The sequence below is a fragment of the Argiope bruennichi genome, chromosome 6, assembly GCF_947563725.1.
Source record: "Argiope bruennichi chromosome 6, qqArgBrue1.1, whole genome shotgun sequence".
Taxonomy (NCBI): domain Eukaryota; kingdom Metazoa; phylum Arthropoda; class Arachnida; order Araneae; family Araneidae; genus Argiope; species Argiope bruennichi.
Genome location: NC_079156.1, coordinates 107600047 through 107627279, shown reverse-complemented (window position 1 = coordinate 107627279; position 27233 = coordinate 107600047). Strand labels below are relative to the sequence as shown.

At 31.2% G+C, this 27233-nt stretch overlaps 1 protein-coding gene across 1 annotated transcript in view; it reads left to right on the top strand.

The window, feature by feature from the left end:
* The window catches only part of LOC129973074 (A-kinase anchor protein 13-like), a 403154-nt gene that overhangs the window by 179628 nt on the left and 196293 nt on the right, over positions 1-27233 (top strand). Inside the window, exon 2 of the mRNA XM_056087445.1 lies at positions 6430-6528. The gene's annotated coding sequence lies outside the window, so the exon portion shown is untranslated. The remainder of the gene's footprint in view (positions 1-6429; positions 6529-27233) is intronic.

Below are 27233 nucleotides of genomic sequence, written 5' to 3'. Positions count from 1 at the left end.
TGACTAAAATCATACAAAATAATTTACAGAATAAGTCATTTGAACAATGATTTACGGTATAAATCATTTGACATAGAGTTGCCAAGTCTCATACATAATTAGTTCTTACACAGTAGATTCGCAAAAAAAGAAAAAAAAATTTTGAAATTTTTAATTGGATTTGTAATTAAAAACTAATTGAAACATTTTCACCTTTCTTCAATAATTTCAGAAAAAATATTGTCTAAAAATAATTTTTAAACTGTTTTAAAATTTTTAAGGTTTTTAGTGATATTTGTGTACAAATTTCCCTTATATAAATAAATTTTCAAAATATTGTAGATGTATTTTATAATAATATTTTAGTAACTGCGTTTACACATGTGCACATTTTAATGATATCAAATATATTACGCTGCAGATACAATAATAAAAAGAATATTTTTTTTAAATATTTCAAATATTTAAAAAAAAATCGCTTTTTATCTTCTTTTACTATGATATGTTACATAAAAAAGCTAAATAAAGCAAAATAACGTAATAAATTTTATGCAACATATTAAATATGATATATTTCATAAGAAAGCAAATAAAATATATGAAAAGAAAGCATTATAATCATAAAAGAATCTCTGCTTCGTTTAATTTCTTTGATCATTAAAAACATATTTTTGAAATAATGTTTGTCTGTTCATCTAAAATTAATTTTAAAAAATTTGCAAAAAATATATTAATTTCATAACAAATCTAACTTTTTTGAATCTTAAAGCAGAATATTTTTTTATATCATTTCTTTCAGTTATATTAACGTCCCGTTTTAAAGCAACACTATAGCAATTTTGGGACGGACCTCGTAATTTTGAACCACGGTCAGATTACGAGGACAACCCTGAGCTGGCGCCCCCCTCTCCAAGCTTCATACCACACCAGTGGGTGGACGTTTGACCACGACGGAATTCACGTGCACCAAACCCGCCTGCACGACAATTCTTCGGTGAAATCGGGTCTCGAATCTGAAGCCCTCCGCTTCCGAAGTCTAGATCTTACTACTAAGCCACTACGGATCCTATTTTTTTTATATCATTAGATGCTATAAAATAGATAAAAAGTTTGAGGCTATCGATTTATTAAAGATTTACAAAAATTTTAATTAAAATTTCTAATATTTTTCCTTGATACCCTTTTTTAATTATCAAGAAGTAACTAAACATCATGTTTTATAACTCAGGATGGAACAAAATGTAGCAGTCGCACCTCACAAATTGCAAAATACATTCTCAGGCTAAAGCTACTTTTGGAATTATCCTTTTTCATGATCTGTGTGGTCATACATTATTAACACCAAAACTTCAAACCGTAACAAGTTACATTAATGAATCTCATCTTTTTCACGAAATTCTAGATCTGTAGCAAATTTTTGACTAAATCCGTCAAACAGGATTGGGGGGGGGGGGGGAGGATCGGACTCTTTAGGATGTATTTCCTTCATTGCATTGTGAAACTGCATCGAATGGACTTAGAAAGAAAATATCACTATTCATCCATTTTTATATTTCCGTATTGCCATTCCACCAAGTAAAATGTTTAGTGTATTAATTTAGATCCTAAATATCAAAGCTTAAATTTTAAAAAAATCAAATGCAGAAATCTCGGTAAAAGTATCATTGTAATCAAGTTTCATTGTTAAATAGTTAATTCATAGATTTTATTAGAGCATTATATAATTTTCTTTGGTTGCTACTTTAAAACTAGTTGCCAAAAACATCAAAATCACGAAAGCAAACTAATGAGCAGTTCTGTCCTTGATTTTCTCATTTGATGACATGATACATTCATGTTTTTTAATTTCATCTCAACTGAAAGAGTCAAAAATGCGTTTTTAACAATGAATCAATTTTATTAGTGTCTGCAAAACTTAGACTCAAGACCAAGTACCAATTTCATTTATTAAGAAGATGTTGCTGCTTTTGAATACTTTTGATTAGGCAAACAAATACTCGACCTATCGATGACTCTAACATTGATACTACTCATGCTGGGATGCTGAAACCCACTGCGTCTTTGCGCATGCGTCATGAGGCGTTTATTTCATCAAAAAAGAGCTCAGAGAGAAAATAAATCGAGAAGATGTTGTCTGCCTTTAGCAACGAGGTGAATTCAAATTATTTTGGGCAGTATAGCGCTAGTACACATATTTTCCATTATTATAAATACAGATTATCAAAACTATACGTTCAATACTTTATTTAAGAATTTTATAGTAGCAAGTCATATTGAAATAGCCCATGACATGCGATGTTTTGTGAGTCAAATAATTTTACAATCAACTGAATATCTTGTGAGTGGAAAAATCCAAAGTAAGACATCCAGCATATTTGGTTGCCAGATACAATATTAATAAATTAAATTTTTCTATAGCAAATATGTTCTATGTGCATGTATCAGTAATTGTTGCAAATACTGAAATTACTTTGAAATGTTTTTTTAATCAAAAAAAAATCTTGTTCTTCACACTTTTTCAGTGCATTGATTTTCTTTCAAGTATTCTTAGAAAAATCATTAATTAAATTTCTCTTAATTTTAAATAAAATATAAGAAATTTTGTAACAAATTCTTTGTAATGGAATTTTATTTATAGAAGACGATAAAAAAAATCGATAAGAGTTTTTAACGGAAAAATAAAACATTCATTCTCCTTTTATTCGAAAATCCCACGAGAAAATACTAAGCAAACAATAAACTGTTATTGTTTTCGAATAAAATAAATTCCTCGCCCTCAGGAAGTTTACCTTCAACAAGTGCACTTCAGCTGATTAATTCGACAAGACATTGTGTTTTTGAGAGGAAATGCGGGTTACGCTGGAAAGAGTTAATGATCCAATGCGGGTACATGAATTATAAACAAAAGGAATTTTTAATATTCCTTTTATTTCGTAAGAGTTAGAATATCCATAAAAATTCACATATGAATTAATTAAAATCAATATATAAATTATTATGAAATTTTGTAAATTATGTTCCAATGATTCTTTAAACAATACTTTATACTCAAAACTTAGTAATACTCAATATTTTGACGAATTTTAAACGTTTTATACTTCTCTGAGTTCAAAAAATTCATTCTTGGAAAATGTCTGTCTGTGGCAAAGATAACTCAAAACTGCTTTGCGCTAAACGTTTCAAACGTTGTATACGGTCTACACATGAAATTTGCAGATTTCTGTCAAATTGTAAGGGAAAATCTGTTCAGAGGAAGTCTGTCTGTCCGGCTGCTCAAATATAAGTTAACTCGATAACTACGAAGTGAAGTGAACTAGATCGATAATATTCGGTGCATGGATTTAGCATCTATAGAGTAGAAATCTGACAAATTATAAGCCAAATCCTAAAACAGGTTGACCGTCTGTCGGTCTGTACTTTCAGAAACATATGAATGCGATAGTTCAAAACCGCAATAACTTAAATGTATCAAATTTGGTATGTAATTTTGTGACTATAAGAGTAATTCTGTGTCAAATTTTTGTTTCAATCGGTTCAGAAAAACATACCTAAAATACAAATTCAATTTTCGAATACTGTTATCTGTACATCAGGTATTATTCGCCAATATTCTCGCCAAAGATAAACGATAGACCCAATAAAAATGCTATTTTCAAGCCTAAGTTAATATTTAACAACTGCTAAACGCCAATACCATACAAGGCGCTCTCTGGGATAATGCCTTTATTAGAGGATGTGCGAGTGTGTGTGCGTGTGTGTGTGTGTGTGTGTGTGTGTGTGTGTGTGTGTGTGTGTGTGTGTGTGTGTGTGTGTGTGTGTGTGTGTGTGTGAATATTGTTTTCAAATGCCTATAAACAGACACAAAAACGAATAATCTCCCTCTCGAAGATATAATTCAAAATGAGATTCAAATTTTTGTGTTTTTGGGTTTCAATAATGACGAATTATTATGTCCAATTTTAATTTTTTTAGGAGGATGACTTTATGAATTTAATTAGGACATATAATACTGTTTCAAATAAAATAAATTTCAACACTTTCAACAGAAATTTATGATAAACATAGTTTTGGATAATATTCTTTAAGTTATTCCATCAACTTCATGGATAATGTATAGTAAAATCTGAAGGATATTTTTCCACTAAGCGCGAATAGACAGATCGACAAATTATATACAGTGTCTCACAAAAGTGATGGGACACTTGTGCTTTACAAAAAGAAACTGTAATAAAATAAATAAATAAACATGTACAAAAAATTTTGGGGTGTGTTTCATATTTAAAGTTAGTAACAATTATTACATAACATACATTTTGTCAAAGAATTAAAATATTAATTTAATAAAAATACAGTTGTTTAGAACGGAGCAAAAAATGGCTCACATAAATGATGGGACACTTACTTTTCCATCAAATATTTATCCAAAAATTTTACTTTTTAAAAGGTTTTAATATTTTGTTGGATTTCCTTTTACATTTAAAACATGATTTAATCTTCTTGGGATGGATTCGACTCATTTTTTTGTGATTTCTGGAGTGATTTTACCCCATTCTTCTTGAAGCACCGATTTTAATTGTTGTTTTGAAGAAATGGTGTGTTTGCGAATTCTTAATTCCAATTCTTACCAAATATTCTCTATGGGATTTAAGTCTGGAGATTGTGGTGGCGTTTTTATTATTTCAGGACAGTTATACAGCAGTCAGTGACTAACGTTCAAAGCAGTGTGCTTGGGGTCATTGTCCTGATAGAATTTAAAATCGTTATGAAGGTTCAATTTTCGTGCTGAATGTTTCAAATTTTGCTTTAAAATGTCAATATACTTGTACTGATCCATTATACTGTCAATAAAAGCAAGTTTACCAACTCCAGCGGTCGACATACACCCCCATACCATAACTCCTCCTCCACCATGTTTTACTGTTGGCACCAAGTTCTGTTTGCGAAATTCTTCCCTGGGTTTTCCCCACACCAAGATTCTACCGTCAGAACCAAATATATTAAATTTACTCTCATCAGCAAATATAACTTTATTCCTGTAATCAGAATTCTTATTTATGTTGGATTTTGCGAAAGCTAGTCTGAGTTTTCTATTCTTTTCACTTACAAAGAATTTTTTCCTGGCTACTCTACCGTGATATCCAGCAGATCGAATTACCCTTCTAATAGTCTCAGGATTAATAATTATTCCATATAATGCTTGTAAATAAGCAGCAACTTTAGGAGCACTCTTTCTTGGATTTGTTTTAATATTTCGAACGATAATTCGCTTTATTCCATTGGATAGCTTTGATGGTCGGCCATGTCTTCTTTTATCCTGAAGAATATGATTCTTTTTATGTCGTTTAATGATATTGAAAACTGTTGAATGACTCAAGTTAACTGTTTCAGCAGTTTTTCTCATAGATTTTCCACGTTCAATATGCAAATTAATAACTAATTTTCAAATTTCAGGCGAAGTTTCTTTTCGTTTAGCATTCATGGCTGCACAGAGCTAAAAAACACAAAAAATCCAAAACAAACTAGAGAGAAATACTTCAGACGATTTTATAAATTATTGCCAATTGCTTTTGAGTAAAAATAAAACCACCACAAATATTTTTATTGCTTATTTCAGACGATTTTTGTTGCATATCTAATGGAGTCCCATCACTTATATGAGCTATTTTTTGCTCCGTTCTAAACAATTGTATTTTTATTAAATTAATATTTTAATATTTTGACAAAATGTGTGTTATGTAATAATTGTTACTAAATTTAATTATGAAACACACCCACAAAAAATTTGTACATGTTTTTTTTAATTTATTTCATTACAGTTTCCTTTTGTAAAGCACAGGTGTCCCATCACTTTTGTGAGACACTGTATATTGACAGATTAATTTCAAAATGTAAGACAAATATTAATAAATCTAATAATAGATTGTAATATTAGAACTTTATGCCAAATTTCATCTGTCGAGTTAGTTGCATAATTGAATTATTATGCTCACTTACGTATAATAGCAAAGATGCAGATGTCTCCAGTTCGAATTTCGATAGAAATATGCCGATTCAATTAAAATAAAAGGCAACCAAATCTTATTCTTCCTGATATTGAGCTTTTAAGTTATCATCTAGAAACAAACTAACTAACTAAAATTCCAAAACATAATTTTCCATTTCAGAGAGGAACAAAATAGGAAAAATTAACCAAAATCGCGACTTCGAATTCTCTATCTCTCTTACAATTCTTTTGTTTGTATAATATCAAATATGAAAAGAATAAAATTATGACGCAAAAACAATATACATTATTCTTTATAAATGGGCCACATAGACACATTTAGAATTCTTATTTTTTATTTTTCTGTTTTCATTTCATTTCATTTTTTTTTTTTTTACTAAGAGGATTATTAACTCTAAAATAATACATGCGATGTGTTATCTTATACAATGCTCTTTATTTTTCAGATAAAAAAGCTTTCTGGAATGTCCTGGCTGTTTAAAGTGTCTGGATAGAACATGAAACTACTTTATCGCAGCAAATAAAGATTAGAATCGTTTCTGAAGGTGAGCTTTCCTGTCGTTCCGTCGATTTGTTTATACCGGCGTTATCTCCTGATTTCTTGGAATAATTTTTCTGCGAATTTTATTGCCAGCTCAGCAAATAAAAGTGTGACAGCTGAACCGGAAATAAATGATGTAGGAAGGGAGAAAATGTCGTTTGGCAGTTTTTAAGAAAACGATTTATTATATAAATTACCGTGCATCTGGCAACTGGAACATGTAGAAGTTATGTTTTGTTCAAAACAAAAATTATGACCTTTTTCAGTTATTAGATAATACATTAATAAATTTATAACATTTAATAATTGGAATCTGAATAATTGTTTAACTATGTAGTTAAGTTAATAATTTTTAAAAGTAAAAAAAATACGCATATAGTTTTTATATTTATCGATGTTTCGTTTGTTAATACAGTCAAACCTGTTTTTGAGCTGTACGTAGGGGAATGTAAAAGAAATCGCGCAAAAAAACATTAAGAAACTTCCTACTTTTTACAATATATTAAAAGTAAAATAGGCAGATTATTTCGATTTTTATACTTATCAAATGATCCAATGAGTGTTGAGAATAATCATATCCCATTCGATAGGTTTTTAACCCTTAACTGGGGAGGTGAAATTTTAGGACTTAACTGGGGATGTGCGGTCTATGAGACCGCATTTCATTTACACTCAAATTAAATTTTCTGATGAATGTATTAGTATGAAAAACTGCCACTATTTTCTGCCGATATTTTTCTTGATATATAGACATGTTTTAGAAATTTTTCAAAATATATTATCATTGGAAAAAGTAAATGCGTTGGAACATACATTTTCTTCTCAAATTACATGTTACAATAAATAATATTCTTGAAAAAACATATTACTTTTTACTTTTTAAATTATATTTATTTTTACAGTATATGAAGGTATATAGAAGACAATATAATGTAAAATTCAACAATTATATAAAAAAAAGACAATAGATAAAATTGGCCCTTTTTTTATCGGCTTGTGTGACTTTCATAGCACGGTTTTCTAGGGCATGTTAAACATACAGGTTTAGAACTATTATAAAAATCAACCTATAAATTCTGTATATATATATCTCTTGGTATATTAATAAAATTTTCAAAATAAATTATCAATAGAAAAATTAATTATGTTTGAACATACATATCAGAATCAGTTGAATTCGAACTTTCGTCGAAAAACTCTTCTGTACAATTATTCTTATCATTAAAATCACTTTCTGCTTCATTTAAGTGTCTGGAGCACTGCTTCATTTAAAAGTGTCTGGGGCACTGCTTCATTTAAAAGTGTCTGGAGCACTGCTTCATTTAAAAGTGTCTGGAGCACTGCTTCATAATAGAATTAGTAAACTGGATGATATTTCGGGGCCCAAGTTTTAGCGCCATCTGCTAAGCCTTGTTTATCACTGGGACAGTAACTCGAAGAAATAATTGAATTATTTTTAAAAGCATCCGGTGAAATCAGTTGATAAATTGAACGTGTATTGAAGGTCACAATACAGGAAGCTACAGGGTCAATCCATTCAATAGAGCTAAAAATAGAATAGGGTTGACTGAAAATCCATCTCTAGCGGTCTCACAGACCGCACATCCCCAGTTAAGGGTTAAATATGTTGCCTGTTTTCAAAAATGGAAGCCATTAACGCTTTAGCGTATACGCCAGTTGACTTTGATTTATCCAAAATAGAGTTGATGTGAAAGATGATGGAGGCAAAGTTCATTCTTTTTTAAACAAAATATTGGAAAATTACATAATTTTCGTTTTAAAACATAAAATAAAAATTCACGTCTAACAATAAACTTTTTTAAAAAATCCGCTTTTTCTATTCATTGATAATAAGCTTTTTGAGGAGAAAAATTTTCCGAATGAGGTAGGCCCGGATTTGTGAAACTTTCAGAACTAAGCTTAATTCAAAAGTAATTAACTACTCTCTCTAGGAACTAGTTTATTTTGTCGTTGTTTCATTTAAAAGTAATGTACTTCCGACGCACTTGTTCTACTTCCGATATAATTTTTTTCAATGGAGACTTTCGACTTTTTGAATCCGGTTGAACACTTTGATACAATATCTATTTTACAAATCTTCATCAAAAAATCATTGCCTAAATGTGTGCAGTTAATTTTACAAAAGTGAAAGAATTTTAATCCGCACTCCAATAAATTAGTGACGTTTAATTTCTCACAAACGGTCGTCATGATTTTTTCTACAATGTTAACGTGCTGACGTCATTGAAACGTCATACTTTTTATATGTACAGTTTATAAGTGTGATATCGTCTCCAAAAAGCCTTCGTGTATTTTCAAAAAGAAACCTTAATTTTATTTGACTTAATAAAATAAGGAAGTTCATAATTTAAGATTAACTTTCTTAAATTAGTGCAAATATCCTCATATTTTTTTTTAATTTTGAAATGACTTTCTTATTTTGCCGTACATTCGATACAAGATTATCTTGTTAAAAACACCGAGTCGACGCTTTTATAGTAGTTAACTAAGATACTACAGAAAAATTCGCACCTGTAGTGAAGAAAAAAAAATTAAACAAAAAAAACTGATAAAAGTAGATGTGTTAAACGTATTAGATTGTTTTCTAATTCATGTCAATCAAGTTAGAAGGTTTGATATTGTCACTGATTTTGTAAACATATTTTGTAATTGTACTTTTTTCAGCTCAGAAATGTCGTTTATTGCAACTTAATATTTTTTCATTCTTATTAAATGAATTTGAAAAAACAAAACATGCAACGTCCCTTCCATCGCATATTACCTAATATTAAAACAAACTGATAATTTTTTTTTTTTTGAAATTCATCTAAAAATATTGGAAAGATTTATAAATACCATAAATGCTCAGATTATTATTTCCATACTTGAGTGTCGTGTGCTTCATAGTAATGTAAAGAAAACCCTATTTTTTTTCACTATAATTCTCCAAAGCATTAAAATACAAATTACCATACCAATAAATAATAATTAAAATACCAATTTGTGCATTAAATATAATACATTCCATTCACAAGATTCATGCTAGTGGTTTTATTGTATGGAGCCTTCGATCTCTGGTGATTTTCTGGCGATGAATCGTTAGCATGCGGTTAATATGCAAACACCAGATAGTCGAATATGAATTCTGGGCACATTTTTCTCCCTCCAAACCAAAATTTGGCAAAGAAAAAAAAATCGAACTTGACATTTTTCCGAATCTTAACGTTTCAGATCTCCCTGATTTCGAAAATCACATTTTTGAATTATATCTTCCTGTCCTACTATATGTGACAGACAAGGCTAACTCAAAAACTACTTGAGATGGACTGGTGAAATTTATTATATAATTCTTACACAAAATTTATAACTTTCTTTCAAATTTTGAACAAACATATAAATGCGATAGCCCGCAATGGCTTAAATTTAGTTTCTGATTTTGTGATTTCGCCAGCAGTTATGGGAAAAACGCGTTCTAAAGCACAAATTCGATTTTTCGATATTATTAAGCTCATAACAGAGATTAATCACCAAAATACTCGCCAAGGATACCACAAGATATCACAATAAATTCAGTAAAAATGTTAAATTCACGCCAAAGGCAAATATTTCGTAACTTTTGTACACCAATACCGTGCAAAACCTTTTCTGGGATAATAACTTTTATGCGTGAAAGTTTTGGGAGACGCTGGTTGAATTATCCCATTACATACTTCGATAGAATCCAACGGAATTTGGCATACATGAAGCTTAGCTCTTGGAAGAATAAACTGCATTATTAAAAAATTACTGCGCCCACCTCCAAATTTGGCGAAATGGGAATAGAAGAATGTTTGTTTACGCCTGTCACTTGCGCTTTCTTTCCATTCTAAAGAAGGTTTATTTTTTTGGAATATTTATTTTTGCATTTATTTCTTAGTACCTTTTAATATGAAAATCCAAACGTTTACCTTTAAATACTGTCCTTTAAAGATGGTGCATTTTTTTTATTTGTTTAAGCTTGTCAGTTTTTTTTTTTTTTTGAATTATTATCTACTTTATTAAGCAGGTCAAAATCGTATTTTTTTTTTTTTTTTTTTTTTTTTTACTTGTCAGCAGATATTTTTTTAGTTCTGACAAACTACACATTTTTTTTACCTCTTTTTAACTTTGTAATATCTAGAGTTCATTCCATATTTTTCTTTTAACTGTATACATAGAGAATAAATGCGATGGGTACTACAGCCAATATTCGAAGTATTTTGTTGTAATTGTTTCACATATTATCATGTGAGAATATGATGTTGTTTTGATTTGAGGTTTTTGCAGCCACAAAATGCACGTGCAGAAAATTGGCGATTTATCGCATTTGAGGCATTCATTTTTCGCTTTTAAGGTTATTAGAAAATTATAAAGAAAGTTGTTTGGCGACTTATAGGAAACTAAAAGTTACAAATTGGCGCGAATTTCCGCTTACACACAATTTTCCTATCTGGCCAATAAAGGGCAGGAAAATAAAAACTTATCGCCAGAAGCAGTATAAAGAAGAAAACGGGAATAAACATGAAACAGCTAGGAGAGGTATCGAAAAGTGTGTAATAATAATTTTTTTTTTAACTTTCATTGTTTTGGAGCTTGACTGATTTTGAGATTTAAAAAAACAAAACATCGTTTTTCTAAATATAGACTTATGCGTAATCTGACAGTTGTTTCAAACTGTTTCAAATGGTTAATGATTTAAATTAATTAAGACAAACAATAACTTAAAAATTAAAATAGCAATGATCTGGCGATGAAATGGAAACTCCAGAATAATAAATTATGTATAGTTACTTATTTATTGTATGAGCAAAATAAATCTAGCATGTTACATCAAACGAATAAGTCTTAAATAATTTACTTTATTTTCTTTTTTAATATGCACATTATTAATTATTCAAAATCTGAATCTTAAAAGCTTATTTTAATTTTATTGACTGAAAGAATTTTCATATCCGCTAGATTTAATTATTTTCGTTCTACGTGAATTAAAATATGAATATCTTAATAAAAGCTTTTATTGGAATTTGTTTTATGTGTGTGTGTATCATATGAAAGAAACTTCAGCTTAAAAATTAATAATAGCAAAGAAAAGACCATATATAGTATATTCATAAAAGACTGTATAGTCAAAAATTCAATCTTTAATGTTAAACAGATGAAAAATTACAAATTGAAGCAAAAAAAACTTTATTAATAATTATTTAAAATTTTATAATAGTTTATTATCAGTGGGAATAAGCAAATATTCGAAGTACACGAAAACCATTTTTTTTATATTATAGGAGCCGTTTATTTTGAAAGTGCGGCAAGTCCCTTTTTGAAAAAAATGGAGATAATGGTAGTACAGATAAAACTTGTTATGATCTTTTTTATGCGTAAACAATTTAAAGTAAAAAAAAAAAATTAGATTTTAGTATTTTGGAGATGGCAGTTTAGATCTTAACAGTATAGAAAATCTGTTTATTTTGAAAATTTACAAGTCCATCTTAGATTGAAATTATTTATGATCGAATATATTACGGCAAAATTTAGCTCCAGTTGCTGGTGAAGCAAATGTGGCCGTTTGATATCGTTTTTGAAATCTAGAGTGTTTCTATCTATCTCTCTCTCTTTCATAATGAAAATCGGTGGTTACAGTGTTTCATAAATAACAGTGGAAAAACAGTGTTTCGTAAATAATAAAAAGCATATCTTAATTTTGTGTTTCAATAATAATAACCGTTAATGTTATATTCGATAATAATAATATTATAACTATATTATAGTTAAATAATTGACGGTTTCTCCATCCGTATTTTTATTTCTTTTTAAAACCGCTTTCTCCAGAAGTTGGGTTGAAAATAAATATCCGCGTTTCATTTCATGTATTAAACATTTATTATATTTTCGACAATTTCGTATTACTTTACAGTAATTCTGGGGAGTATACAATAAATTGGTTTTCCGGATTGCCAGTTCTACCACTCCAAAATCACGATCGTTCGGTAAATTGAACGTCCTGACAACAAAAATTTATGATCAATGATATTTATATCATTTTCACTGGACTGAACAATCGGTGTTGGAAGTAAACATATTATTATCGAAACACAAAATTAAGACATACTTTTTATAATTTATAAAACATTGTACAACCACCGATTTTCATTATGAAAGAGAGAGATAGAAAAACTCTAGATTTCAAAAACGATATCAAACGGCCACATTTGCTTCTCCATACAGCAACCGGAGCTAAATTTTGCCTTGATATATTCGGTAAAAAATAATTTCAATCTAAGATCGACTTGCACCACTTTCAAAATCAACAAATTTTCAATACTGTTAAGAGCTAAAACAGCCATCTCCAAAATACTAGAATCTGATTTTTTTTTTTTTTTTTTTACTTTAAATTGCTTACGCATAAAAAAGATCATAGCAAGTTTTATCTATAACTACCATTATCTAAATTTTTTTTTCAAAAACGTACTGGCCCCACTTCCAAAATAAACGGCTCACGTGGATCTAATTTGATGCAGATTTGATAAAGGCCAAATTAGATGCAAACTTGGTGCAGGCCTAATTAGATGCGGATCTAATTAGATGCAGTTCTATTTAGATGCGGATCTAATTAGATGCAGATCTGATGTGGGCCTTATTAGATGCAGATTTGAATGTATCTGGTTATTTTCAGCTCTAAATAGATGCAGATGTAATTAGATGCAGTCCTGATGCGGGCCTAATAAGATGCAGCTCTATTTAGATGTGGATCTCATGCGCGCTTCATTAGATGCAGGACTGATGCTGGCCTAATTAGATGCAGACCTTATTCTGATCTAGTTAGATACAAACCTAATGCAGATTTAGATATGGATTTAATTAGATGTAGATATGATAGGGGCCTAATTAGATGCAGATCTGATGTGGGCCTTATTACATGCAGATTTGAATATATCTAGTTATTTACAGCTCCAAATAGATGCAGTTCTGATGCGGGCGTAATAAGAGGCAGACCTGATTCAGATATAATTAGATGCTATCTATTTAGATGCGGGCCTAATAATATGCAGTTCTATTTAGATGCGGATCTCATGCGCGCTTAATTAGATGCAAGACTGATGCTGGTCTAATTAGATGCAGACCTGATGCAGATTCAGATATGGATCTAATTAGATGTAGATCTGATGGGGGAGGGCTAATTATATGCAGACTAGATGCAATTCTATTTAGATGCGGATGTGATTAGATGATACACCTGATGCGGGCCTAATGCAGATCTAAATAGATCTAGTTAAATGCAATTCTAATTAGAAGCAGATCTAGTAAGATGCAGGTCTGATTCAGGCCTAATCAGATGCAGACCTGATTTAGATCTGATTAGGTTTGGGCCTAATTAAATGCAATTCTATTTATATGCAGGTCTGATGCTTGTCTAATTAGATGGAGATGTAGTTAGAGACGGGCCTTATTATATGCAGGTGATGCATGTCTGATGAGGGCCTAATTAGATTCACATCTATTTAGATATAGATCATATTAGATGCAGATTCATACCGGCCTAATAAGATTCAGACTTGCAGCAAGCCTAAGTAGATGCAGTTCTATTTAGATTCCTTCTAATTAGATGCAGATCTGATTCAGATCTAATAGATGCAGATCTTATGCAAGCCTAATTAGATGCAGATCTGCTAGATACAGATCTTATGCAAGCCTAATTAGATGCAGACTTCATGCTTGTCTAATTAGATTCAGTTCTATTTAGAAGCGGATCTAATTTGATGCAGATCTGATGTGGCCCTTATTAGATGAAGATTTGAATATATCTAGTTATTTACAGCTCCAAATAGATGCAGATGTAATTAGATGCAGTTTTGATGCGGGCGTAATAAGATGCAGACCTGATTCAGATATAATTAGATGCTATCTATTTAGATGCGGGCCTAATAAGATGCAGATCTATTTAGATGCGGATCTCATGCGCACTTAATTAGATGCAGGACTGATGCTGGTCTAATTAGATGCAGACCTGATGCAGATTTAGATATGGATCTAATTAGATATAGTTCTGATGGGGGCCTAATTAGGTGAAGACTAGATAAAGGCCTAATTAGATACAATTCTATTCAAATGCGGATATAATTAGATGATAGATCTGATGCGGTCCTAATTGATGCAGATCTAAATAGATCTAGTTACATGCAGCTCTAATTAGAAGCAGATCTAATAAGATGCAGGTCTCATTCGGGTCTAATCAGATGCCGATATATTTAGAGACCGGCCTTGTTAAATGCTTATCTGACGAGGGCCTAATTAGATGCACATCTACTTAGATATGGGTCATATTAGAGGCAGATATATTTAGAGACGGGCCTTATAAGATGCGGGTCTGATGAGGGCCTAATTAGATGCACATCTATTTAGATATGGATATTAGATGCTGACTTGCTGCAGGCCTAATTAGATGCAGTTCTATTTAGATTCGTATCTAATTACATACTGATATGATGCGAAGCTCATTCGATTCAGATCTGATTCAGATCTAGTTAGATGCAGGCTTGATGCAGATCTATTTAGATATGGATCTCATTACATGAAGATCTGTTGAATATCTAATTAGATGCAGACTTCATGCTGGCCTGTTTAGATGCAGTTCTATTTAGAAGCGGATCTAATTTTATGCATATATGATGCGAGCCTAATTAGTTGCAGATCTAATTTGATCTATTTTCATGCAGTTCTAATCAGATGCTGGTTTGATGCGGCCCTTATTAGATAGACCTGATCCAGATCTAATCAACTGCGGTCCTAATTAGATGCAGCTATCTTTAGATGCAGATTTGATGTGGGTCAAATTAGATGCCCACCTGATGCATATCTATTTAGATATGGATCTAATCAAATGCAGATCTGAAGCAGTCCTAATTAGATGCAGTTCTATTTAGAAATGGATCTAATTCGATACAGAGCTGATGCGGTCCTTATTAGATGCAGATTTACATATATCTAGTTTATATCTGAGGGTCTAAATACATGCAGATGTAATTTGACGCCGGTCTGATGTGGGCTTAATTATATGCGACCTGATTGAGATATAATTGGATGCAGATCTATTTAGGTACGGGCCTAACTGGATACAATTCTATTTTGATGCATACCTGAAACGGGCCTAATTAGATGCAGATCTGATCAGAGATGCACACATAATGCTGTATTAATATTGAAACACAAAATGTATACTTTTTATTATTCATGAAACACTGTACAACCACCGATTTTCATTATCAAAGATAGATAGATAGAAACACCCTTTATTTGAGACATGATATCAAACGGCCACATTTGCTTCTCCATACTGCAATCGAGGCTAAATTTTGCTGTAATATGTTCGGTAAAAAATAATTTCAATCTAAGATGGACTTGTACTAGTTTCAAAAGGAACATGTTTTCAATACCGTTAAGATCTAAAACTGCAATCTCCAAAATACTAGAATCTGATTCTCTTTTTTACTTTAAATTTTTTAATGCATAAAAAAGATCATAACAAGTTTTATCTATACTACCATACTCTCCATTTTGTTTTTTTCAAAAATGGACTTGCTCCAATTTCAAAATAAACGGCTCATATGCGGAATCAGACTTACAAGGGATGCACCATACAAAATGTTCTACAAAACTTCGACAGAACGAGATGCTGAATTTAAAATTAGCGATTTGCCACCATAACAAGAAAGATTAAGTGATTTCAGAAATATGAAATTATCTTTTATGTATGAAAAAAAAGGAGATCTATGACATCTAAAAAATGCAAGGAAAGGATGAATTTATTACCGTATATAACTCCTGTTCATCATAGACAATTTAAAATTTTAAATCCTGAATAAAATACAATTTAATTATACCTACGTATAAACTGAAAATGTATCATTTCATTGAAATTCGTAATGAAACTGAATTGTTTTTTGTTATGTTATATTTTCTACAATAATATTCTTTGTTTTGTTTCACTTTTCATCAAATGAATAAATAATTGTAAATTTTTGAATGGCATTTAGTTTTTATTATTAAAAATAACAGACTAATGTTATTTTAAAAATAACATTATATTATAATGTTATATTATAAATATTTCCCAATTAAATGAACGCTTACAATAATTCATTAATTTTTAAAGTGAGGCAAGTCCATTTTGCTATAATAAAAATCTTATTTTTTTTTTTTTTTTTGTCAGCACTGTAAACACTGTTGGATTATAAACTTACATTATCTGGTGCCACAAAATACAAAAAAATACATCTATTAATACTTAACCAAATTTTTTAAATTTATCGAAATGCGAACCTTTAAATAACTCGCAATTACAAAAAATGGATTTGCCCCATTTTCAAAATAAACGGTTCATATATAATATAAACTATAATAAAATTAATTTATTTTCAGAATAAATACGAGAAAAATATGAAGTTGAATGAAGAATATTCTGGACGAATAATATAGAGTTCCAAACGATTTTTATATGTGTTGAAATTAATTTATTTTTGATGGGAAAAGTTGCCAACTAGGAAACAGAAACTTCTCTTCGGATTATAAAAATAAGAAAAAAATAGTTAAAGCGCGACGATAAATAAATGATGCAGTTTCTTGAGTACAAACAATTGTCATGAAGGAAAGATCCCACTTTTCAGAGGATCAGAGTTTTATTTCTTTGGATCCCACATATTAATTGTCGCATATATTATTTTGATTATGTAAACGAACCTTTCTAATAGATACCGATTCCATGACATCATGGCTCTGCTAAAAATATAAATGTGCATGAGGCTCATCTATCTTATAAATACTGTAGTATTGTAACTTCACATTTTATTCGTTCTGTAAACTACAAATATTCAACAAAATCCCTCCTTAACTGGCAACAGCCGATGCAAATCATGCAATAAAATAGTTGTTGAAATAATGAAAACGACTTCAATTTAATTCACAATAATTAAAATATCGTTTTGAAGTTTACTTGTTTGAATTGAAGAAATGTATTTAAAAGGAAATTAAATCCGTACTACAGAATTTTACAGCAACAAAGTTGTCATCGTTAAAAATATAATTTTTTGACGTTTAAAGCGTACAAATATCATTTTTGGGCGGTAATATTTTCTCGCCGAAAAGTTATCTCGAAAACTCCTTAAAGTTTTCTCTTAAACCTTCAAAATCTAGTTTATTTTTATTTAAAATATCAACAAAAAAATACTCAATCAATCTATTCAATTATTATGTCACCTCACCAAGTGAGCATTGCTATCCTCCAAATTTAATATGTGCTACGATTATTAACTCTTGCTCAAACTGTCCAGCCTGTAGAGTGCCAACATACACATTCATCATTTTAATAAGTATAGAATTAAGAGATTATTGGAAACTAGGCGAAGAATTATTTTATAAAATTGTTAAATTTTAGAAAATTTTTGTACGACTCTTAAACTGGTATCATTAAAAAAACATTTTTTAAAATTTTGAAATGATGTAAACTTTATTTTTGTGCAGAAATATTTTTTCGGAATTTATCTTGGGAAAAAAAACCCACAAAATTCTTAATTTTTAATTAATTAAAATTTCAAAAAATTGTTCAGAGATACATATTGTCAACCTTCAATATATACTAGTTGTTTAAAATTTGAATAAAAAATTAAAGATGATAGATATTGAGATTTTATTGATTCCCAACTACTTCATACCTTAACATGACATCAACAAATTTAATATAATTCAGAATAAATGAGATGAAAATCCGAATAGAATGCCCTGTGATGAATGAATTGTCTAAAATATTTCGGCAATGATTAAAGATAACTGATAAACCCCATACTGCTGCCGATAAAATCATTTTTATATTTTAAAATTTTGAAAAATTAGCTTTCGTAAGACATTGCAAAATACAAATTCAGTTTTTGTACAAAATTGTAAAATATTATATACAAAAAGGTTTCGTAAATTTGATGAATATATTTTCCAACAAGCCCATTAATAAATAATGGCGCATTACTCTACACGAAAACACAATAGCAAAACAAAATCGATGCGTGCACAAGAACAGAGCTAACAATAAACAGCATAACACAAGCAGCAGATCGCTATTAAACAATCACAACAGCAAAGTCGCTGAAAAAGGGTCCAACTACTATCTCTCGCCCTTTTGTAATTTCTGTAACACGACAAAAAAGCATCTAGAATAAAAGGCGGAACTCTAGTCCTACCAAAGATATCATCAAGATTCTCGAATATTCCAAGTCCTTCATTTTTATCATTAGTATCATTAGTTTCGTCGCCTAGAGCATTGATTCGTAGCCATTATGATATCTATAAAACTGTCTTCCTAACAGAAAACTTCTAATACCGGGAAATACACATTACAAATTCTTAACAATACGTTCACCATCTGTACATGCAATAATCTGTCTTAGCTTTTAATGCATTCCTAAACTCTCAGGAAAAGGTGTCTGAGAACAGCTGTCTGAACCTTAGAACGACAGAAGAATCGATTTTGTTAAATAAAAAAGACATCAAAAAATACACTCGTCTATCTGAGGACAGATATCACCGCCGTCTTCCGTTAGCCAAAAAATATTTCGTTGTTCAGCATTTAATTTCAACAACATAACAAAAGACTAAAACATTTATGTGGAACAGAAGGTTGAATGAAAAATTTGGTCATGTTTCATACTATTTGGGGACAGATTATCGTATTATGTATGTAACTATCACATGAAACTCGTGTTTTAAACAGCTTTTTACTTTCTTATATACGTAGTGTAGAGAAAGTACAGTAATGGTCAAAAAATCCGAATTCGAGATTTTGTAGAATCTCCACCTTTTAGAACTCCCTGATTTCGAAAAATGCATTTTTGGAAAGTGTCCAACTAGAACTTAAAACGATTTGAACTTGACTCATGAAATTTGGTATACGGTCTTTACACCAAATTTGTAGATTCTATCAAATTTTTGTTTCAGTCGATCGGAAAAATTGTGTCTAAACCCCAAATTCGATTTCCGGTTACTATTAACCACATGACAGGGATAAATCGCCAAGATTTAGTAAAAAGGCTAAATTCACTCCAAAAGTAATAATATTGGCGCCAATTCCATGTAAGGCTTTCTTTGCTATGTCAAGTATGCGAGAGTTTTGGGATGCGAGAGTTTTGGGAACACTCCCTCAGGTTCAATAGTTCATTTTTCCTATTTGGAGCTGTTCATTATTTCTGTAAAATAGTTTTTCTCAACCTGATCAATGTTTCTCAACTTTGATTTTGTCTTCCAATGAAAATTCCTTTGCCTTTCTTGCCATCTAAGTAACCATATTAAGCTGAATAAGAAAAGAGTTTTGTCCTCCCTCATCAACTTTCAAAATTTATTGTTTCGTTTTCCCTTTCTATTTTCATAGCTAAAGGCAAACAAATGTCAATGATTTTGTTCTTCACTCAGCTGAAATTAATTTAGTTTCGTGAAAATACGAAATATTGCCTGCTGGCTAAATGTTCTGTTTGGTTTCCGCTGAATTTAATCAAATTCAGTTGTAACTTGCAACTTTCATTTCTATCGTTAAATTTGAAATTCCGATTTGGAATCAATATTCAGTGATTTTGGAGAAATAGTATTTCACAAATATTTGCGAAGCTTATTAAGAAAATTTCATAAGTAAATTGCTACGTATAAATTAATACTTAAATTTAGCAGTATAATTGGAATCATTCAGATTTAAAATAATATGATTGTAAAGATGATTTGCGGAGTGTTTCATTTAAAATCTCATGAAAATATTAGCCAACAAACACAAAATTGGGAAATTTATATTAATGTGCATAATATTGTGAGAGTAGATATATTATTTTAGTTCGCCTTTGAAAAGATAAGAGTGTTGAAATCTTTTTTGTGGAGCAAGTTTTTGATGAACTTCAAACCTATTCTATTCCACTTTTTAAGAAAGAAAATGTTCCAGACTAAAATTATCATCGGAACAATTGATCTTGCTGCAATGCATTATTTCAGTGTCCCCAATATGCTATATAAGAATGAAAACATAAGAATATAATGGCATTTCCTATTTATTTTTTTTACTTTCTCATCTAAATAGTTGTTGTCGTGTCTATGCACACAATGCTAGTGCAAAAGATTAGAGTCCTCCAAAAGCCTTGGTGACAAGATCTGCAAGTGCTGGAGCCCGATGGCTATGGAGGATTTCGATTTGGGGTGCTCCAAGTTGAAAGAGGGAACCGATAATGGCCTGGCACTCTCTAAGGGTTACAGGTTCCCCCTAGAGCAAAAAAAACCCAGTATTCTCACACTTGGGAGGACCCAAGAAGAGCCTGCTTTTATATATATTATGATGCCAAACGAATGGAAACAGTTATATTAATAATATATAATATTAAGACGTCAACGTGTTATTGATTCAAATATTCAAATCAATCAGTCACTAAGTATCTGACACTAAGAACCTTTAATACGTCTAAGAAACCTATAAAAGCCTTGGTGACAAGATCTGCAAGTTCTGGAGCCCGATGGCTATGGAGGATTTCAATTGGGGGTGCTCCAAGTTGAAAGAGGGAACCGATAATGGCCTGGCACTCTCTAAGGGTTACAGGTTCCCCCTAGAGCAAAAAAAACCCAGTATTCTCACACTTGGGAGGACCCAAGAAGAGCCTGCTTTTATATATATTATGATGCCAAACGAATGGAAACAGTTATATTAATAATATATAATATTAAGACGTCAACGTGTTATTGATTCAAATATTCAAATCAATCAGTCACTAAGTATCTGACACTAAGAACCTTTAATACGTCTAAGAAACCTATAAAAGCCTTGGTGACAAGATCTGCAAGTTCTGGAGCCCGATGGCTATGGAGGATTTCAATTGGGGGTGCTCCAAGTTGAAAGAGGGAACCAATAATGGCCTGGCACTCTCTAAGGGTTACAGGTTCCCCCTAGAGCAAAAAAAACCCAGTATTCTCACACTTGGGAGGACCCAAGAAGAGCCTGCTTTTATATATATTATGATGCCAAACGAATGGAAACAGTTATATTAATAATATATAATATTAAGACGTCAACGTGTTATTGATTCAAATATTCAAATCAATCAGTCACTAAGTATTTGACACTAAGAACCTTTAATACGTCTAAGAAACCTATAAAAGCCTTGGTGACAAGATCTGCAAGTTCTGGAGCCCGATGGCTATGGAGGATTTCAATTGGGGGTGCTCCAAGTTGAAAGAGGGAACCGATAATGGCCTGGCAGTCAAAAACATGATCTGGAGTTAGTTGCGAATGGGGACAGTACTTGCAGATGGGATAGGATTTTATATTGGTTCGTGAGGTCTTCATGCCTTTGAAATGTCCAGCACGTAGCCTAGCTATTGTAGAGGAAAGGTTTCTTGGGCAGTTTAGATCGGGGATTGTTGCCTTGCTAAGATGATGGGGTCGATTGCACTATTTATTGCGCTATTCATAGAAGAGGGGTGCTATTGCCTCCGGAAAGGTTGGACTTCTGCCTATTGGTCCACTGGAGCTATTTCATTTCACTCCTAACACCAAATGGTAAGCCAAAGGAGGCATTCCCCTATCCGCCACCCTGGGGACGCGCTCTCTAGGGGTTACAGGCGCGTCTAAATAGTATAAAGAAACTATAACAATAAAAAAAATCGAACTCCTGATTTTGACCAATCTTTACATCCCTGTGTTCAAAAAACACATTTTTTTTTTTTTGAAAATGTCCGTCTGCCTGTGACAAAAATAACTCAAAACCGTTTTGAGCTAAAGGGTTGAAATTTTGTATACGATCTCTACACCAAATTTTCAGGTTTCTATCAAATTTTGAGTAAAATTTGTTGAATGGAAGTTCGTCTGTTCGAATATAAGTTACCCTGATAATTTCAAAATGAAGAGAGCTAGATAGATAAAATTCGGCACACAAATTTAACATCTATTGTGTAGACACCTGTCACATTTTGAGCCAAATCAAACTAAGGGTTAATTGTCTGTCGGTCTGTACTTTCAAATACAAGTAAACGTGATAATTCAAAGACGCTATGACTTAAATATATCACATTTGGCCTGGGATTTTGTAACCACAAGTGCAGTTTCGTGTCAAATTTTCTTTTCAATCGATTAAGCAAAATGTAATTGAAACACTCAATTCTCGGATACTATTAACTGCATGCCAAGGATTACCCCCTAAATAATTCGCCAAGGATCACTAAAATGCTAAATTCCAGCCAAATGTTAATATTTCGTAACTGTCATACGCCAATGCCATGAAGACGTTCTCTGGTATGACAAGTTTATAAGAAAGTATGCGAGAAAGTTCTGAGAAGACCACTTCCGCTGGTTGAGAAATAAAAGACTCTAGGCAAAAATATCAACTGAGCAATTGATCTTGCTGCAATGTATTATTTGATATTGTCCCCAGAATGCTATATAGGAATTAAAACATCTGAACATTATGTCCATTCCATGCATTTTTTATGTGTGTGTTCTTTGTTTGTTTTTTTTCGCAAACTTCCTCCTTTATATAAATTCTGGTTAAATCTTGCTTTAAGAGAAAGGAATCATTAATTTCTACTGTATAAGATGAAATATTTCATTTATAAAATATGCTGATTTATACTGCAGTTCCTCATAGTATATTTGTTAATACATCCATATATGTTGATACTAACTCAATTCTATCTTTTTATTTCTTACTTATACGTGGGATAGAACAGTTCATATAGACCACATCAAATTCTGCATTCCTAAAAATTGAAATATAATAGTTAATTCAGTACACATTGCATTCATTTCTATGTTGAAGAACTCTACTACTCGTATCATGCATGTGTTGGGGTTAATTCAATGTATAACTTTAACCTATGTCATAGTTACTGTCAAAATTTGTGGCTAATAAAATATATTTTTGATAATTTAGGATTATTTCTTAGAATACCAACATTTCATTTGTGTGTCAGGGAGTGCTTGAACACAAGGTTCTTAACCTCTGGACATAATAGATGAATAGAGTAATGGCATGGCAATGAGATTATTTAATAAATGGTTGTACAAGTTAAATTGAGCATTTACTTATAAGTTAAACATTTAATTAATAAATCGAGAGGGAAAACAGAAAAAGAAAAAGCAGAAAATAAAACTTTATATGAATTTACAAGAATTAGTTGCTACTATATAGTTCGATCATTAGTTGTTACTATAGTATGAGGACTATCTCATTGTGATTTTGATTCATTCAAGGAGCGCAGAGAATTTGGACAAAAAAAAAATTAATCTCGCTGTCCCATAATATTGTTACAAACCTGTAATGCTGATAGACCAATTTACAATCATCTGTATTGAATGCTGCTCGAGTGCAGCGCCAGTAATCCTAGAGCTTGGCGACAAACTTGGAGATCATTTGGCTACTTGGTGACGAATTGGCTACTTTCACGACAAAATAGATAATGCTGAAAACTTCGACAATTTTAACGATCCATCCAATAGGAACTGAGATACGCCTGATTGGCCTAGAAGGTACTCGGCCCGCCTTCAGGGAACTATAAAAGGCCAGCAGTCTCAAGCTGCAAGGAGTCGTAGTGAATCGGAGTAGTAGTCGGAGTCGTAGACCAGTAACGAGTCTTCGAGAGGATAGCGTTGTGATGAGCCCAAGCTATTGTTGAACCGAGCTGTGTGACGAGCCCTGTTGTCTATTGTCGAAGCAGTATCAAGTTGTGTGTGGACTAGCCAGTCCTGTGGTAGTGAGTCGGCAGTTGGATACAGCTAAAGCGAGGAGATAGTGGAGAATTTCAGCCGTTTGGCGAGACCGTAGAGAGAAGCTCCGAGGATCCCCTCTCCTGCTGAATTCTGTCTGGCCGCTTTGTGTGCTGTGGTCGTTGTTATTACCGAGTTACTACTTGTGGGCTACTGTCTGTTTGCTGTAGTGTGCTGTCCTGTGTTCATCTCGGCTGTGTACAATTGTCGTCTATGTGAATTCGTCTTTTCGTGTGTAATAAACGTTGTCGTTGTTTTCTACTGAGGCCTGTTGATTGTGTTTTCACACCATACACCCACTACAGGCGAACCCGGTAACTTTACGGACTTGGTAGTAATAGTGGAATCCATAACCATATTTTCATTTGTAAAAATTATCAATTAAACTTTTGAATTTTTAGAGTCCTGGGATTCTGAGACCTCAGAAAACAACCTAAGGAAAAAAAAATTACGACTAATATTTCTAACGATTTTATAAGCAAAAGAGAAGCGTTGACTGTTTGAAAGATTCATGCAAGAAAACGATTTCGGGAGATAAAAAATTCGTAAGGATTTCAGGCGCTCATCACACTTTTTTGGGCAGGCATTTTGGACACTGTGGCTTTGAAAAAGTCCATTACTAAAAAAAAATTTTAAAGTATTTGGTATAGAAATTAAAGAGTTTTAAAAATATGTTTTCATGAAATTCATTTTCATTTAACCAACTAACTGCGAAATTTATATTTAAAGTTCCTCAAATCTCCCTTTATAAAGTCAAGCGACGTTTATGTTTGTTGAACACAATACAAATGGTTGTGTTGTAAATTTTGCAAAAAAATCATAATAAAGCAAATAGGATTTCATTTTTATTAGATAAAAAAATGACACATCAAACACACCAAGTTAAAGATTTGGATTAACATGTATACACATCAAACGCACTTAACGGGTTAAGACATTTTAATACTTGTATTTAATATTTTGTGTATTTTTCAAATTTATAAACATTTTGGGAGTTGATATTTTTGTAGAAGCGTTGTTGGCTTCGTGATAAGGTCTTGGCTCGTAGGTTCACGGGTTCGAATTTCTGTTCGTCCAAAAGTACCTTCGGTATGGAGGCCTGGTGCAAGCTAAGTCTGCTATGGAGAGTCATACGTTTTTATAATGGTAAGACATTTAATGTTGTATCTTGGAGTGCCACCTCAGACACGGCCCCGTCTTCTGACCATAATTCGAATTATGAAATGTGTGCATAATAAACTCTCATTCAACCCAAATAAAGCATCGTTAGGATATGAAAATCTCTAAACCATTCAACCTTTATTTACAAATAAAAAAATCAGTTTTTATTACATAAATAAAGCTCCTTTAACTGATTTTCAATATTAATTTGGGTACAAAACGTTTTCATAAAAGATTTAAAGATCACTCGTTTCATAACTAGAAAATATATTTATCTCGAATTATAAAACAATTTAAAATTTCAGTCATACTAACCGAAAATTTGTACCAAAAAGAAAAATCGCGACGCTTAAAAATACATATTAGAAAATGCATTCAATTTTAAAAACTGATTGAAGATTGAAAATAATATAATCTTAGAAAGAACGTTCTTAAAATGAGATTTTTATTCTATTTCATGAACGATCTTTGGGAATGTAATTCCATTTAAAATACTTTTTATTTCTAAATATGAATTCTTGAAAAATGCGATTAAACATGAGAAATGCATGACCTTTAAATGATGAATTTGCATAAAATAAATTGAAATGCTTGCTGGTAAAGAGTTGTTTTATTTTATTATCTTTTAAGTACATGAATTGAAATTTTATAATGAAAGCATTGGAAACTAATAAAAAGGAATCTCCGATTTTTAAATCTTTTACAAAAACAATTTATTTAATCTTAAACTATTTATTAATGTAAAATATAAAAATTGAATGGAATAAGATATTTTCCGAAAGGTGAGACATAATTATGAATGAAATATAATTTAGAATATCTTTTTTATAAAATATCGAATTCTTTTTCATATATTTTATGAAAATACAGAAAATAAATTATTTTTCCTTTGAGTGGGTTCAGTTATTTAAATTTTTTAAGCCATACATGAACTTAAATAAAAACGCGAGTTCGCAAATTGATCAGACTAAGTCTATGGCAAAGGACACCGACGTGCTCTGATTGGTTTATGGTTTAAGCCTTGGCATCTTTGGCAATATATTTTTATAAAAATAAATAAAATAAGTGAATCCCCCCCTTTTTTTTACGGTTTTTATGTAATATTAATCTGGAACACATATATAGAAGAAAAGATCAAATCCTGAAACCTAAATTAAGGAAATATAAAAATTACAATTTATTAAAAATATTTTGTGTGTGTGTTTCTTCTTAATATTATTTTGATATAAATAAAAAAATTGTCTACGAAATCACATATTGCGTTAAAGCTTACATATTTATACGTTTTGGGCATTCAGTAGTCATCTCCCCATATGTAGTTGATGGGAAAGTAACAAACATTCAGCAACAAGTTTCAATGACTGCATAAATTATCTAATAAAGGCATGCAAATCATAGAAAAATGAGAATTATTTAATTGCTGCATTATATGTTGAGTAATTACTTTCATATAGTTTTTATACTTCTGTGCATAAACAAATTAGTTACTTGTATTACTAGTATTATTAGTAATATTTATTATTATTAATATTAGTAGTATTACTAGTAATATTCAGAGAAAACAATCATATTAATAATAATTAGATCGTGTTGATATTCACTCGTATCTTCCATAAAACTAATGAAAGGTACAAGGTTTGAGCCAAATAAGCAAAAACTACACTATTATGAGAGCAAAAAGATGCCAAGTCTTAAACCATAAACCAATCAGAGCACGTCGGTATCCTTTGCCATAGAGTTAGTCTGTACAATTTGCGAACTCGCAA